This window comes from Podarcis filfolensis (assembly GCF_964270895.1).
Source record: "Podarcis filfolensis genome assembly, chromosome: 6".
Classification (NCBI taxonomy): Eukaryota; Metazoa; Chordata; class Lepidosauria; order Squamata; family Lacertidae; genus Podarcis; species Podarcis filfolensis.
The window spans coordinates 56,897,137-56,910,860 of NC_139609.1; the positions used below are offsets into that span (position 1 = coordinate 56,897,137).

Sequence of the window (13,724 nt, forward strand, 5' to 3'; positions counted from 1 at the left end):
CTAGGAACAGTTATAGCTGGCCAAAGCTGCTTCTAGCTATTGAGACTACCAGGGCTTAAAGTGGGCTCTGTCGTTCATTTGCTGCAGCAACGGCATTCCCACCTTCCCTTCAGCTGTTGGGCAATAGGAGCCTGCCTTCCTCAAGAAGGGAAACCACTTCTTCTTCCTCCCAGTGGTGCTCTTTGAGGCAGCTCCTTTTAACTTTCAAAATCAGAAACTGAAAGGAGCAGCATGGAGCAACTTGCAAAGGGCTCATTTTGGCTGTGCGTGCCTGTTCCCTCTTGGGAAAAGGCATGCACAGCCAAAGAAAGCAACCCCTTTTGGAAGAAGCTGTCTTTCGGAAAGATTGGCTGTGCATAGGACTTCTCCTGTGGGCAGCTGATACTCCGAAAAGGCACCTGGCTGCCCTTGTTCTGAACAGGAGATAGGGAGTACACAAAAACAGTTGCTTTTGCATAAGGCTTTCAGGCAGCGCTGCCACCACTACCACCATACTCTTATTTGCGCCTCCAGAGGCTCAAACAGGTGCACATGAACTGTCTTGAAAGCCCTCTGCAAACAGCAAAACTGGATGTTCTGGGACTTCAAAGCACAGCATCACCTGATGTCATAGTGTAAGGGCAGCCTTACACACCTGCTAAATTTGGCCTATCTGGGGTTGAAGAGGTAATGATATGTTATCTCATCAGAAAAGTTTCCATACCCCACAACAGACTCACTGAGATTAATGGGCATGACTTAGGTTCCTTAATTTCAATGGGTCAACTCCAAGTAGGACTAGTATTGAATACAACCCAAAGTGATTAAACCACAACAATGAAACTGTTTAGCCTTCATAGCAATGCTAACATTGCCAGGTGTGAGATTAAACAATGGAGTTCTGTATCAGACTACAAAGAACCAATATTTTTTTTCCAGCTTGCCAGGGGCTATCTAAAAACACAGTTTTTGATCTTTAAAAGTTGGGTAGAAGTATCATTCAGAACATATAGATATAATAAACACTGAAGTAGAATTCAACTTTCTCAGTTAACCCTAACCTTTTTAATCCTGTTCTTAAAAGCTACCAGTTTCAAGCATGTTTTGTATATAGCATTTTGCGACAGTTTCATAACAGTATTTTTTAAAAAGTTTATTTTAGCACCTCACCCTGCAACTACAAGACCATGGGGTGGGACTGGGAGTAAGGGAGAGAAGCACATTAACAGCCTGCTAATCAAGGACAAGTGTTTGGAGTCCTGAACTGTTAATTTTGTTGTGTGCCAACAGCTCAGCTGCAAATTGATACGGGTTGTCTACTTTTTTCTTCCTTTTCCATCAGAAAGTGTGACAAAACCTGCTAAAACAGGTTAGACCTCTTTACTAAAATTCTCTAAGCTTGGCAATGAAATATAGTTTTAGTACTGTATACCTCTTTCAACAGTAAGGGACTACACTGATTGACTCTCAAAAAGAAGGTAGTTTGTACGAAAGTAGTGGTCTTCAAATACACTTTTTGGAAACAAAATTCATGCAATCGAAAGTTTCAGATATGTTAATCCCATATGTAATATTTATAAATTGAGTTAAAATTTAGAACCTTTATACTGTTGTTCACTAAATAAGCAGGCATGTCAGATTATGAGAGCAGTTATTATCTATCCAAGATTTTAGAACATTCTGTGTGGTTTGAAATACTAGCTATCAGAGAACACAGAACAAACATGTTAAGTTTTTACCCATTCACAAAGCAAAAATTACAACAGTTATCTTAACACTTCATGATCACATTTCAGAAAGAATAGAGGAGGCTAGACTTAATTTAAACTGTGATGCACAATTCTCTAGCAGTCAAAGCTTTTCCTGCCCAAAGAGTGTGCAAAAGTGAAAGGAAGCAGCAAAATCTGATTCCATAAAAACCTAATTACATTGTCCACAGAATACTTATACAATGAAACCATTAAATGTGATACTATGGGAAGTGGGGGGGGGGAATCATTCCTATATGCAAAACCATACAATCAGTATGAATTATTAAAATAGAGACTTAGATTAATTCAGCAAGTAGCAAAAGCTGTCACTGAACAGTACAATTTTAACTGAAATTATGTGAAACAACAGCTACACCACTGCAATGATCAATGAAGGCAAATATTTCAAGATAATGGCACAGTTTTAGAGCATGTTTCCATCTGTGATGTTCCTAGTCTTCTGCATTCTTTGGCAGAAACAATCATAGTAACTGCATACACTTAAGCAACTTCTGATTGCTACTCTTGTTTGTTTGCAATGCAGGCAGAAGCATATTGGGTATGCACAGTATGGCTGCATACTGTAGCTATGGAAGCTTGTAGACTAGATGCAACTTGGAGTGTAGCTATTGCCAGCTCAACCTCTGATTCAGCTGCAGCAGCAATAATACCATTGCACTATGTTTGCTGAATAAGATCAACCACTTCTAAGAGAATTACGATCTTATCACAGAAGTCCTTATGGTACATGATTAAAGATATTTTGAAAACTGTATCTGCATCTACATTTTAAAATCAGGCAAGAAAAAAAGGCCCATTTAGGCTATCCTGGCCAATTTATTTATTTTAAACCATTCTTAAAATGTCATGCCTCTAACATAGCAAGCAAAAATAGCTTACAGTTAAGGATCTTTGTTCACATAACCACCTGGGTATATTGTAGCAGCCTGAAAGTCTTGTGTGGTCTCCCCCGCCTCGCCCCAAATGCTTGGTCAGAAACTTGTCTCTAACTACCAAAACAAGGTTTGGCTTTCAGCACATTACGGGTTTCATACTTTCTCTAGTACTTGAGTGTGCATGCACAACCTTTAGAAGAGCTGACAATGTGCCTAGATTATTGTATGAAGAGGTGTTCAGTGAACACCTAATTAAAAAGAAAACGGAGTAAAACCCTGGTAGGGTCAAGAAGGAAATGCAAAAGAAATTTCAAATGATCAAATGAAGGATTTGGTATGTAAATAGATCCCATTTTTCTACCACAGGACCCTCAAATCAGCTACATCAGTTGCAAATGCCATTCAAGCCAAGCCCCAGTGAGCCTTGCTAGCGGGATACTAGGTCACATAAAGCATAAGACAATTCCTTCTACCAATTATTAAAAACATCCAGCTAATGCTTCAAAAAAGGTAGGCAACCTGTCAAAAGTATGTTTATCAACCTCCAGAAACCTGGGCAACAGACAACCTAACAGTGTAGAACATGATCATTTACTACATATTTGCTAAACATTTCACAAATAGCATTAGTTGAAGCCCATGAAACATTGGAAGGAATACTTTCACTGAGAATGGGCTGCTGGGCTCTGCCTCCTCCAGGCCTCTATGCTTTTTTTCTCTCTTTTTGGTCAGGCATCAACTTCTGCTTACTATCTGGATATATACACGGCCTACAACGGTACTCTTGCCAAGAACCTGCATTGTCAAGTTGGCGCTTGGTCAGTGATTAGTGAAATTTCTTTTCCTTCTGTGTCAGCTGCTTTAAAAAAATTGCATGTGCATGTGCAGTACACAGTCCGTTTTACTCTCACTGCGTCCAGCTTCACTCTTGCCACAAAATTATATATTGAACCATCTCAATTCTACTTCCTCACCTGGAACTCTTCAGATTTGCACATCGAACATTGTACATTGTACAGCACATCGAAAACTCACATACACTCATTTCCCAGGCAAACGAAGGTTAGAGAAGTTAATGCTATAATTGAGATTTTTGGAACTCTTCTAAATTTGTGGCTAATTCATCCACAGCTAGCTACTAAGAAATATGGGTGTCTCCACAGTCCTCTTTGCCTTTCCAATATCCATTTCCATCCAAAGAACATAATTCTTTCTGTGCCTTTCTCCATGTGAAATAGCTTCCACCAGAATATTGTGTTATCATAGCAACTGAATCCACAATGGGGTGGGGGTAGAGAGGATTCCACCCACTGACCTTTTAGTAAAATTTCCTCAGTCCCCACTTCCCTAAGCATATTGCCTGCTCTCATCATCGTTCTCTTAGTCCCCCTGCTTCCAACATTTCTTTTCTATGCCTTCTGCTTTCTGCTGTTTTCACTGCCCCCCTTTGTCCCCAAATCCATTATATTTAGGACCTGGTACTTCCTTTCAACCTTTCCGTCTCCACTACTCTCCATGTCTATCCAGTTCTCCTCCAGGCTACTGTAACATCACAGCGGTTCAGCCAGTAGCTATGGAAGCTTGTAGACTGACAGGCAACAGACAGTCAAAGTTTACAGTTAAGCTAAAGTGAAATGGAGTGTACCACCAGAAAATAGCAAGGGGGAGGTTGACAGTTCTTTATCTCTCCTCCACTGCAACTTCGTATTTAGAGGTTGGAATTGTAATACTGCACAGGTAGCTCCTACATTAAATGTGTACTGCAAATCCATCCTATACAGTGGTACCTCAGTTTAAGAACAGCCCTGTTTATGAACTATTTGGTTTGCAAACTCCGCAAAACCAGAAGTAGTGTCCCGGTTTGTGAACTTTACCTTGGTCTAAGAACGGAAGCCGAACGGTGGAAGGGCACCGGCGGAGGGAGGCCTCATTAGGAAAAGTGTGCCTCAGTTTAAGAATGGTTTCTGTTTAAGAACGGACTTCCGGAATGGATTAAGTTTGTAAACCGAGGTACCACTGTATTAAGTGGTGGTTAACAACATGGATTTACTATGTGGAGGAACAACAGTCAGGTTGGGGAATGGAAAGGGCATCTACTTGCTCAGTGAGTGTGCCAGTCCTGGCTCCCTATCATTGTTATTTATTATTATTTTGTGGTTATGTACTCTGAGCTTTCAAACCATCCAAGGTTCCCCAAGACTTGGGCTTAAAATGATGCTGCAATCATGATTCTTATATAGCATCTGATTGCTAGTAAGGACTGGGAAAAGATGGACAGATAGAAGTGAAATCCAAGTAAGAAATCTAACTACTGATTGGCAAGGCCCCTACCCCATTCAAGAAGTCCCAGGGCACAACCATTATTGATAGTCTTTGTCCTCCCTTAGTAACTCATGTGTGGGGTTCTTTCGGTGCTGCTAAATATTTAGGTTCCTGTGGCAGCCTTGAAAACTTTTCACAAATCATACTCATAGGCACAAAACTGAAATGCTTTGTCTCCAGTTTAGAGCTAGTAACTATTAACATATAACCACACAAGGTTATTGAAGTGATTTAATTAAGTGTATGATGAATCATTATTATGAAAGGCTATTCAGAAGTTACAGCTGTAATGGAATATGACAGCCTTCGTCTTGATGTGGAAGAGTCATTAGACACATGCTGCATCAACATGATGTTATAAGGGGGGAAACTGCTCCTTTTCTCTTATGGGGTACCCAAGAGCCCGCAGAATGTCCTCATGTAGGTACTGCTAATAACAATGTGAAGAACAATGATGGCTGCCTGTTGTTTTCACAGCACAGTTCAAGATGCTGGTTTTCTTGCAAGAGGCTTTCAACAGCTGGGCTCCTCAACATTCTTCCCCAACCTGGGTACGCTCAAATGTCTTGGAGTACAACTCCCATCAACCCTAGTCAGCAGAGCTCTGCTGGCTGAAGCTAATAAATGTTGTAGTCCAAAACATCTTGAAGATACCAGGTTAGCAAATTTTGCCTTAATATCTAAAATATAGGAACTATATCTAAAATTTAATGATATGATCCTTTGATAATGTCAATTTTTATATAGACAGAAGGCAACACAATACATGTACATGTACTTGCAGGACTAAACTAGATGAGATGTGATATCTGTACTCACATCCCCTGCCATTGCCTTTTTGATTAAAAGCAACTGGAGGGGGGTGCTGGCAGCATTTGATAAGGGCCACAGCATTGAAGGAGGTTTTAACCCCTCATACTGTTTTTGCAAACTCAAATTGTCACACACACAAAGCTGCTACTGCCCCATTGGGAAAAACACACCTGTATGTTCTCCCCAGTGGGCAAACAGCACCTTTTGGTTGGGGATATAATTAAATCCATGAAAATGGCATTTTTGGGAAGAATTAAAATCTCCCTATGACTGTTTAAGGAGAAGAAGTGGAGAGATCTTCCACATCTTGCCTATCATGGGCTTTTGGTGCTTTTAATCCAGCTCTAGAAAACATGCATTTTATGGAAATTTCCCAGTGCCCAAACCTGGTTATTCAGGGAGCAAGGAAATATACTAAACCAGCTTTTAATCATGAAGGTAGGGCTTAAATAATCCTAGAGGCCTAGTCACATGGGCACCTAAAACTGGCAATATTAATTCAGTTCTAGATAGCAGGCTGTTTTCTGAAGGTTTTAATATATTTAAAATAGAAGCCAAAAAGCATGAAAGAAACATTTAGTCTAATTGGTTTAATCTAAATTCAGTCTTCTCCACATCCCTTCCCAACAAGAGCACATGTGCAGATGTTGAAGCATTTTCTTCAGTTTTCTAACAATAATACCAGCTATCAAAAGATGACAGAACACCCTTGGGGAAACTCAGGAGTACATTGCAAATGCAGCTCTGCTTGCTTCTTCCCATCAACAGCATCCAGTTCCTTCTGTTTGTTAGGCTATATTAGGTTTTTCTTCTAAAATATTATGGGGTACAACTGCTTAACAAATGTTTGGGTGATATATAGTCAGACAGTTATTTTATTTAAGTTATTTTAAAATTAATAGGACTGTGAAATTATTGGGGGGGGAGGGCGCCTCTGTGCTGCCAGATATTACTTCCTGCCAATTCCTTCTTACATGTCCCTGATAACACTAAAACCCAGATTCTTCTGTTTTCACTTCTTTTCCTTGAGTGCTTAACTTCCTCTATCAGCCAACCTCTTATCTGCTCTTCAATGGGGTTTTTTTTTATGTCACAGAAGTTTAGCCAATGAAAAACAGTTGGAGATTTATTTTTTTTGTAAATTTACAAAACTTTTTTTTAAGTCCATATTCTATGTTTTAATTTGACTCCTTTATATCTGTATAAGGTTGTATGGAGGTTTACATAAGAAAAGTTTTAGATTTTAAATGAGTTGATATGAGGTAAGGGATAGAACTAAACTTAAATTTGATTAAGTTGAAATTATATTAAAATGTATTTGCTGTCATCGCCTTTTAAAAGACTATCTAAAAATGAACCTATGTAAAATCATGATGTTTGATATCCCTTATTTTTCTATATATTTTGAATAGATACGAACATAACATGAAATCCTGATTTATTTATTTTTTTACAGATTAGTAAAGGGGCAAGGAAGAAACATGTATCATTAAAAACATGGTGCATTCATATTCTGCACTTTATTTAGAAATAAAACATTTTCCTGCCTATATCCTACAAATGTTTCAGTTCTAAATAAACTGGAGAAAATAGATTTCAAACAGGAATTAAAAATTTCGTTGACAAATATTACTAATTTGGTGTGTGTGGTTAAATTTTCCAGTATTTTAGCATGAAATTAAAACTTGCTTTATTGGGGGAGGGATAAAACTTGTTTCTTCACAATAAAATTGGGCTTAACACAACGAAAGAAAAACAAAAGGCTTCTCAAAAGCCTTAGGAACATTGAAAGGAACTAGAGATGCCTGACTTGACATCTCTTATTTTTTTGACATCATTTAACAAACCACCTAGTTTAAAGTTAATGCTTAGCCCCACCCCTTTTTCCACTAACAATGGGGGGGGGGGTAGAAAAATGGAAAACTTTGATGAAGTAAACAAAAAGTCTTACTTCCTTCTCTCAAAGATCAAAGAACCAACACATTCTGAAATAGCAAGAAAGTCAGGCTTAACACTGCAATCTTTAAGTATGCATGAAACACACAGCTCCTCACTAGCTGCTTTCCCCCTACAAGATCATGCTTATCTGGCAAAAAAACTAGTTAATGTAACATAAAACAGACTTTTAACATTCTTTCACATGTGCTGATGCGTTCAGTAAAAATGCTTTTTAAAGCATGTAAAACCTCCCTTTAACTTTAATGTGATAATATAGACAATTTATTTATAAAAGGGGAGAGAACAGCACTACATGAAAATCATTATCTTCAGAATCCCATTCTTTTTGCATACAAGGGCAGCATAACAGCACTGACTTCAATAGCATAGTTGCTGTGTGACAAACAGTGTTTGCAAATGAGTTATTATGAAAGCTGGAAGCATCCTGTAAGGCTAAGTGTTCTCATTTGCATTAACTCCAGGGACACCCAAGTTCCATCATATGGTTCCATCCTTGGAACAACTTCTTCAGCACTGCTACACATATAATCAAACCAACAACAGAAATGAGTTCAAAAGTACTTTAGTACAATGCTTTCTCTCAAACCGATTTCATACTAATGTTCTTAACTTGGAGCAGAGGGAAGGAAACGCTGTGGGATTAAGTGATAATAGATCAATGCGAGTCAGAGCACAATGCTCTGAAAAAAGAAGTTAGAAACATCACACTTGAAGTGAACCACCTAAGCATCTTCCAGCAAACAAAGAACTGCACGCAGCTTAGCAATACCAACGTGCACCACCCTGCTTGCCCATCGTTATTTCAGCTCTCTTCCACGCTGACTGTGCTAGCACCCGCAACAATGTAATATTCCTCACTACAATCCTTGTTCCAAGTCTGGCATCCTCAAACTCAAACTTCTAACTCTCTTGCTGCTGCTTTCTAGCCATTAAGGGCCCTATTCCTTTCACAAGCATTAAGATGGGGAGCTTCTTGTCTTAGATCTCAGCAGCTATACCATACACACCAGCCCTTAATTTCCTCTCTCTTTTAAGGGTCCCTACAACTTAATTTCTAAATTGTTCCTGACTCAGTCCTCCCAGCCCTCAGGTTTCTTTTCGCTTTTGTTTCTCTGCCTGAGCCTTCAGGTTCCCCCTGTCCAACAAGGGCTTGATATACCCCTGGCGCTCAGATTGTACAAGAATCCTGTGTCTCTCCAACCGAGGTAGTCTGGCTTGAGCATTTAAAAAACCAGTTAGTTGGCTGCTGCCTTTGCCTGTTCAGCCACAGGCGGCAAATCCTGTCATAGCCGCTCTCCTCCCCCCCCCCCCAGTTGGTGAGGTTGGTGCCCTTTTCTGCCCTCACGCAGGGCAAGCTCCCTGGACCTCTTTCCCCAAGAGGAGGTCCATGCCCGCCTCCCCTTCGGTGCGCGCAACCTCCCATCTGGCGGGGGGGGGGCGAATTCCTCCTCCAGCCCCTCTCCTGCTTAGGGGTCAAGACCTCTTCCCCTCCGTTGGCCTGGCCAGGCGGGAGGCAAAATTCCCTCCAAACAGGAAGGAGGGGCTTAAAGCAGCACAACCCCCACCCCCAATATGGAATTTGAGCCCCAAAGGGGTGGAGCCCCCTCAAACCTCCCACCCCAAATCGGGGGTCAAGCCCCCCCCTCTACCCTCAGCCTCCCTGGGCCGCACATGAAGCACCCCTCTCCACCCCAGCTGTGGGTCTTTCACTTCCCCCACATTTAGGGTTTGAGCCCCCAAGGGGGTAAAGCCCCCTCCCCCCCTCCGGCCCCTTTATTTACCGCCATCATCAGCACGCGCGAGCTGTCACCAAGCGCGAGACACCCCAACCGGTACCTGACACGCCCCCCCGGCCGCCATTGGCCGCCGAGCTCGCCCCGCCCCGCGCTGCCGTTGGCTGAACCGCCCGCCAGACACGATTTCCTTCCCACCCCCGGCTTGGGCCGCCCTACGACGAGTCGCCATTCAACGAGCACGTTTACGCTACCTGCGCAAGGGGGCTCCCGAGAGTTTTCTTGGACGGTTCTTTTTCTTCTCGGCGTCATCTACGTAACACGAAAGAGCGGGAACCCTCTCACTGATTTACGCTAGTGACGCGTCAGATTGTGTGGGGTGGTGGTTGTTGTTGTTTTTAGTTTTCCCGAGAATCCGAAGATTCTTGGGAACAGTTCGTCCCTAACGGCGTGGCAGCCAAAGCAGACGCGTTTGCCGTCTCTTGTTCCCCCGAACTGCTAGTTTACGGCACTTGCGGAAGCTAACCAAATCCTATAAAAACCAGAAGCGGAGTCTCGGAAGGAGAGTCCGGGGAATACGTTAGCTCCGCCCCCGGAGCTGTGACATCCGTGGGCTTTGTGAATCGCGGGGGGAGGAAGAGGGGGGTTAAGTTTGGTTGAATCACAGGAGGGTAAATAAGGATGTTTCAGAGACAAAGGGGCTCTTAAAGACGCAGGACCCCATTTCGTCGGTCGCCCGCCTGTCTCTCCGGAGCGTCGCGGAGGGCCTGGCCGGGGAGCTTGGGTCTCGCGGCGGGGCTGAGGGCTCGCAAGGGACGGGGAAGAGAAGGCTCCCGAATGTCGCTGCTCCGCGACGGCCTCCCGAGACAAGGGAAGGGGCAGCAGCTGGCACGTTCACATGGCCCAATGTGTAAACACACGTGTATACACACACGCAGCGTGCGCGCGGCCCCGCAGGGTCACTGCCTGGCGGACGCCACGCGGAGCAGTGGCCGAATCCTGCGCCCTGTTCCCCGCTCCTGTCGCAGGTCCGGCTGGAGCGCCTTTTGCTTCGCGGGCTGCGCCAAGCGCCGCAATAGAAACCGGGCTAAGGAACCCACACGGCGTCAAAATGTGAAACTTGCCGCTTTTTAAAGTATATATAATTTAAACAGATATTATGTGGCTTTTTTTTTGCCTCGTTTTACCGTCAGGAAGGAACTGATGACATGGCAGCAGGTGAATAATCTGAGGCAGGCAGAGACTGCAGGGACAGAAAAGCAGGCTCCGTTGCGGCCGTTTTGAATCTCCTTGTATGCTTGTATGTATAATGGGAGAAATTAACGTATCGTACAGAATAACTTTGCAGCAGAGGTGTCGGCAAATTTATTCAGAAAAATCCTCTTTCAATGAATCTTTCTTTCTGGGGAAAAAGCATGTGGTAATGTGCACTTTCAGGGGGGAGAAATGCTAGATTTATACCGATCGGACCTTAGCATTTTTGTGTGGAAGCCCTCCGGCAAATTAACACCAGATTACAGCTCACATCTATATCAGTTGACTGCAGTATAGAAATCCAGTGCTTTGTGATGCTACTGTGACATAAAAGCATGGATCTTCATTATTAAAGTTAACATGCAGAGGTTCCCCAAATGCCAAATTTGTTGTTAAATCACAGCATTCATCCATAAACTATACTGCAAAATATAAGGGATTCAGCACTTCATGGCCACAATAGCATAACACATGGAATGTTGCCAAAGCCACTATCAAATCACTGCTTGCATCCATTTCCATGGACTCCAAAATAAAAACCACAGCTCTAGATTTCTCTAATATCCAGCCTGGTAATTCTGATAATATTTGGGCCAGTCCCGACCAGGTACTGTATTACCTGACTGGATTTTGGAATTATTGTAATGGAGTAAGACAGCTTCCTTTGCTTTTTGTAGATCTAGCATTGTTGTAGATAACAAAGATCAAAGGCACAGACCCTTATTGATCCTTATTCCCCCCCCCATAGAATTCTGCCCTATCTGCCATCAAATCACAAATCACATTCTTGCCTATGAAGTGCATTATAAACTTGTGGTGTGATGCTAAAGTATGAACCAGATTCATAAGTTATCAGTCGCTACTTTAGGGAAACTTTGGGGAAACTTTAGGCAAGCTGCCCTCAATGGGCCACCTTGCATACTTAGTGGGGATCAGCTTGTTTGTGGGATGGCTGCCTATAGCAACAGCACTGAGCAGAGTTCTGACCAGTGCACCTGAACTTACCTGCTGCACCACTCCCCATTGTGGAAAAGCAGGCTGTTTACTTGATGATGGCATCAGCATATCATATGCTGCTAGACTTGTATGCAGGTGTCCCGTATTGATATATTTGTTGTTTTATGCAACTTTTTAGACTGTTATTGTCACCCAAAGCAGCTGACATCAATTTTAAAAAGAAGTAGAGCTGTTATCAGGACTAGAAACTAAAAGAACACACAAGGTAAATGGAAGTAAACGGAATAGGAAGGAGATTAGTTCTTCTTCAATGTCAGAACAAAGTGAAGAGCTATATCCTGTTCAGGCTAGGCTGATCTTCTGCAGCTGGTGTTGTTGCCTGAATGCTCTTGTTCCTTTGACCCATGTGGTGGATCACTAAACTGCATGTTGCAATTGTTGCAGCCTTCTTAATTAAGAACCTTCTAGCACTGGACTTACTTCATCCACCCATGCTTCCCATTGGATCATCCAGGGAAGGAATGAGTTATAACCTTCTCTTGCAATTGAATCTTGTTGAGCAACAAGGTCTTCCTGAGCTCTGGTTTGTTCCTGTATGCTTGATTACTGTTTGGTCTTTTGATGTTTCTTCCTACTGTTTTGGCATCTGGTCCTGGTTTACTTCTTGATACTCAAATTTAGTCTTCAGTCTGTGCACACAGATATGAGCTCCGATCATCTATGGGAGAGCCATGTCTCAGATACATGTGATTGTGTCACTGTGCTTGTTGCATTGTTGGCATCCTTCTGTCTTGAGAGTGTGTCTCAGTCAAACCTCCCTGGGCCCCAAGCCTGGGCAGTGTGTTTGGAGGTGGTCCTGGGCTGCCCAGACAACACTGTGATGGAGCTGTAATTTTTACAGTGAAATCTGTGTGGATGGGCTTGAGCTATGAATAGATGGTACACTTTTATGGTGTAACAATTTTAAAATGAGAAAGAGGAATTGCCCTGGATCTACATTCTTGTTTTGTGATGGTAACATAAGGACTAGATCCATGTATAGTGATGGTTGATTTGGGAAGCCTCCAGGGAGAAACCATGAGGGTCTAGGATCCTTGGTTTAGCACTCTGATGGAGACATGAAGTCATGGGTCTGTGATATTGGCAGCACATTTTGTGAATACAGATGTGACTCATGATTTGGATTTGGACCATTTCCATTGAGAAACCATGCTAATGAGCTCCAGGTCCATGTTTTTGCACCACAGCAAACTGCTAGATCCATGGTTGTTATGGGGAAGAATGTGAACTGTGATTTGAACTGTGGTGTGCGTACAAAAATAATGCAAATTCAGAGGGATCCTTTAATTCAACTAGATCATACTTTTACTTTCCACTCCCTCTCCAAGGGGTATGAGAAGTAGTGTAATGAACCTTGTATGAAGATTGGCCAACTGAAAGTTAACCCAGGGTGAATGGTAGGCTGATTATAGTTCTGGTTGCCGGTTGCCATGTGAACTAGAGGGGGGGGGGGCTAGGCCAACTTGGGGGGGAGTGGGAGGTGTTGTGTTGGGAGAGATCTATCTGAAACCTGAAAAGACGCTGCCTAATGGCCCTGTGAGATCTTAGTTAGGGATTATAGGAGATTCCGCCATCCACAAACAAGGCACTGAAGTGAAGATTCCTGTCATAGTCCACCATCTGTGATGAAGGTTGCCAGCTGAGCAGTACAGCTGCAATAGCAATAATCAAGGCTATGAAACATCTTGCTTTTTTCTCTGTGTACTGTCTGATTTTTATTTTATTTTATGTTAATTGGTTAGCTACAGCAATAATTTAGGTTTAATATCCCAGACATATCTTATTTGTTCTGTAACATCTGAGTTACCATACTATTGTTTTGCTTGTCTAAATTCCTTGGGGCTTTTCTTGACCCCAAAATAAATCTTGCCAGTGTTTGAAAGCATCTAGGTGTGCATTCCTTTTTGGCTGAAATTCATGCAAGGAGGGTTTGCACACCCAGTTGTGGATCGATTGCAGAAGAAAGGACTATTGACAGGCTAATGAATTGAGGTGTTCAG

At 42.5% G+C, this 13,724-nt stretch overlaps 1 protein-coding gene across 8 annotated transcripts in view; it reads right to left on the reverse strand.

Annotated features, from left to right (window-relative positions):
• USP49 (ubiquitin specific peptidase 49) overlaps positions 1–13,724 on the reverse strand; it is a 56,165-nt gene extending 42,441 nt beyond the window's left edge. For 6 of the 8 annotated variants that reach the window (XM_083618006.1, XM_083618002.1, XM_083618007.1 and 3 more), the window contains exon 1: positions 9,502–9,597. The gene's annotated coding sequence lies outside the window, so the exon portion shown is untranslated. Of the gene's footprint in view, positions 1–9,501; positions 9,638–9,707 lie in introns of those variants that run through there. The other 2 variants (XM_083618003.1, XM_083618009.1) reach the window with 2 other exon arrangements.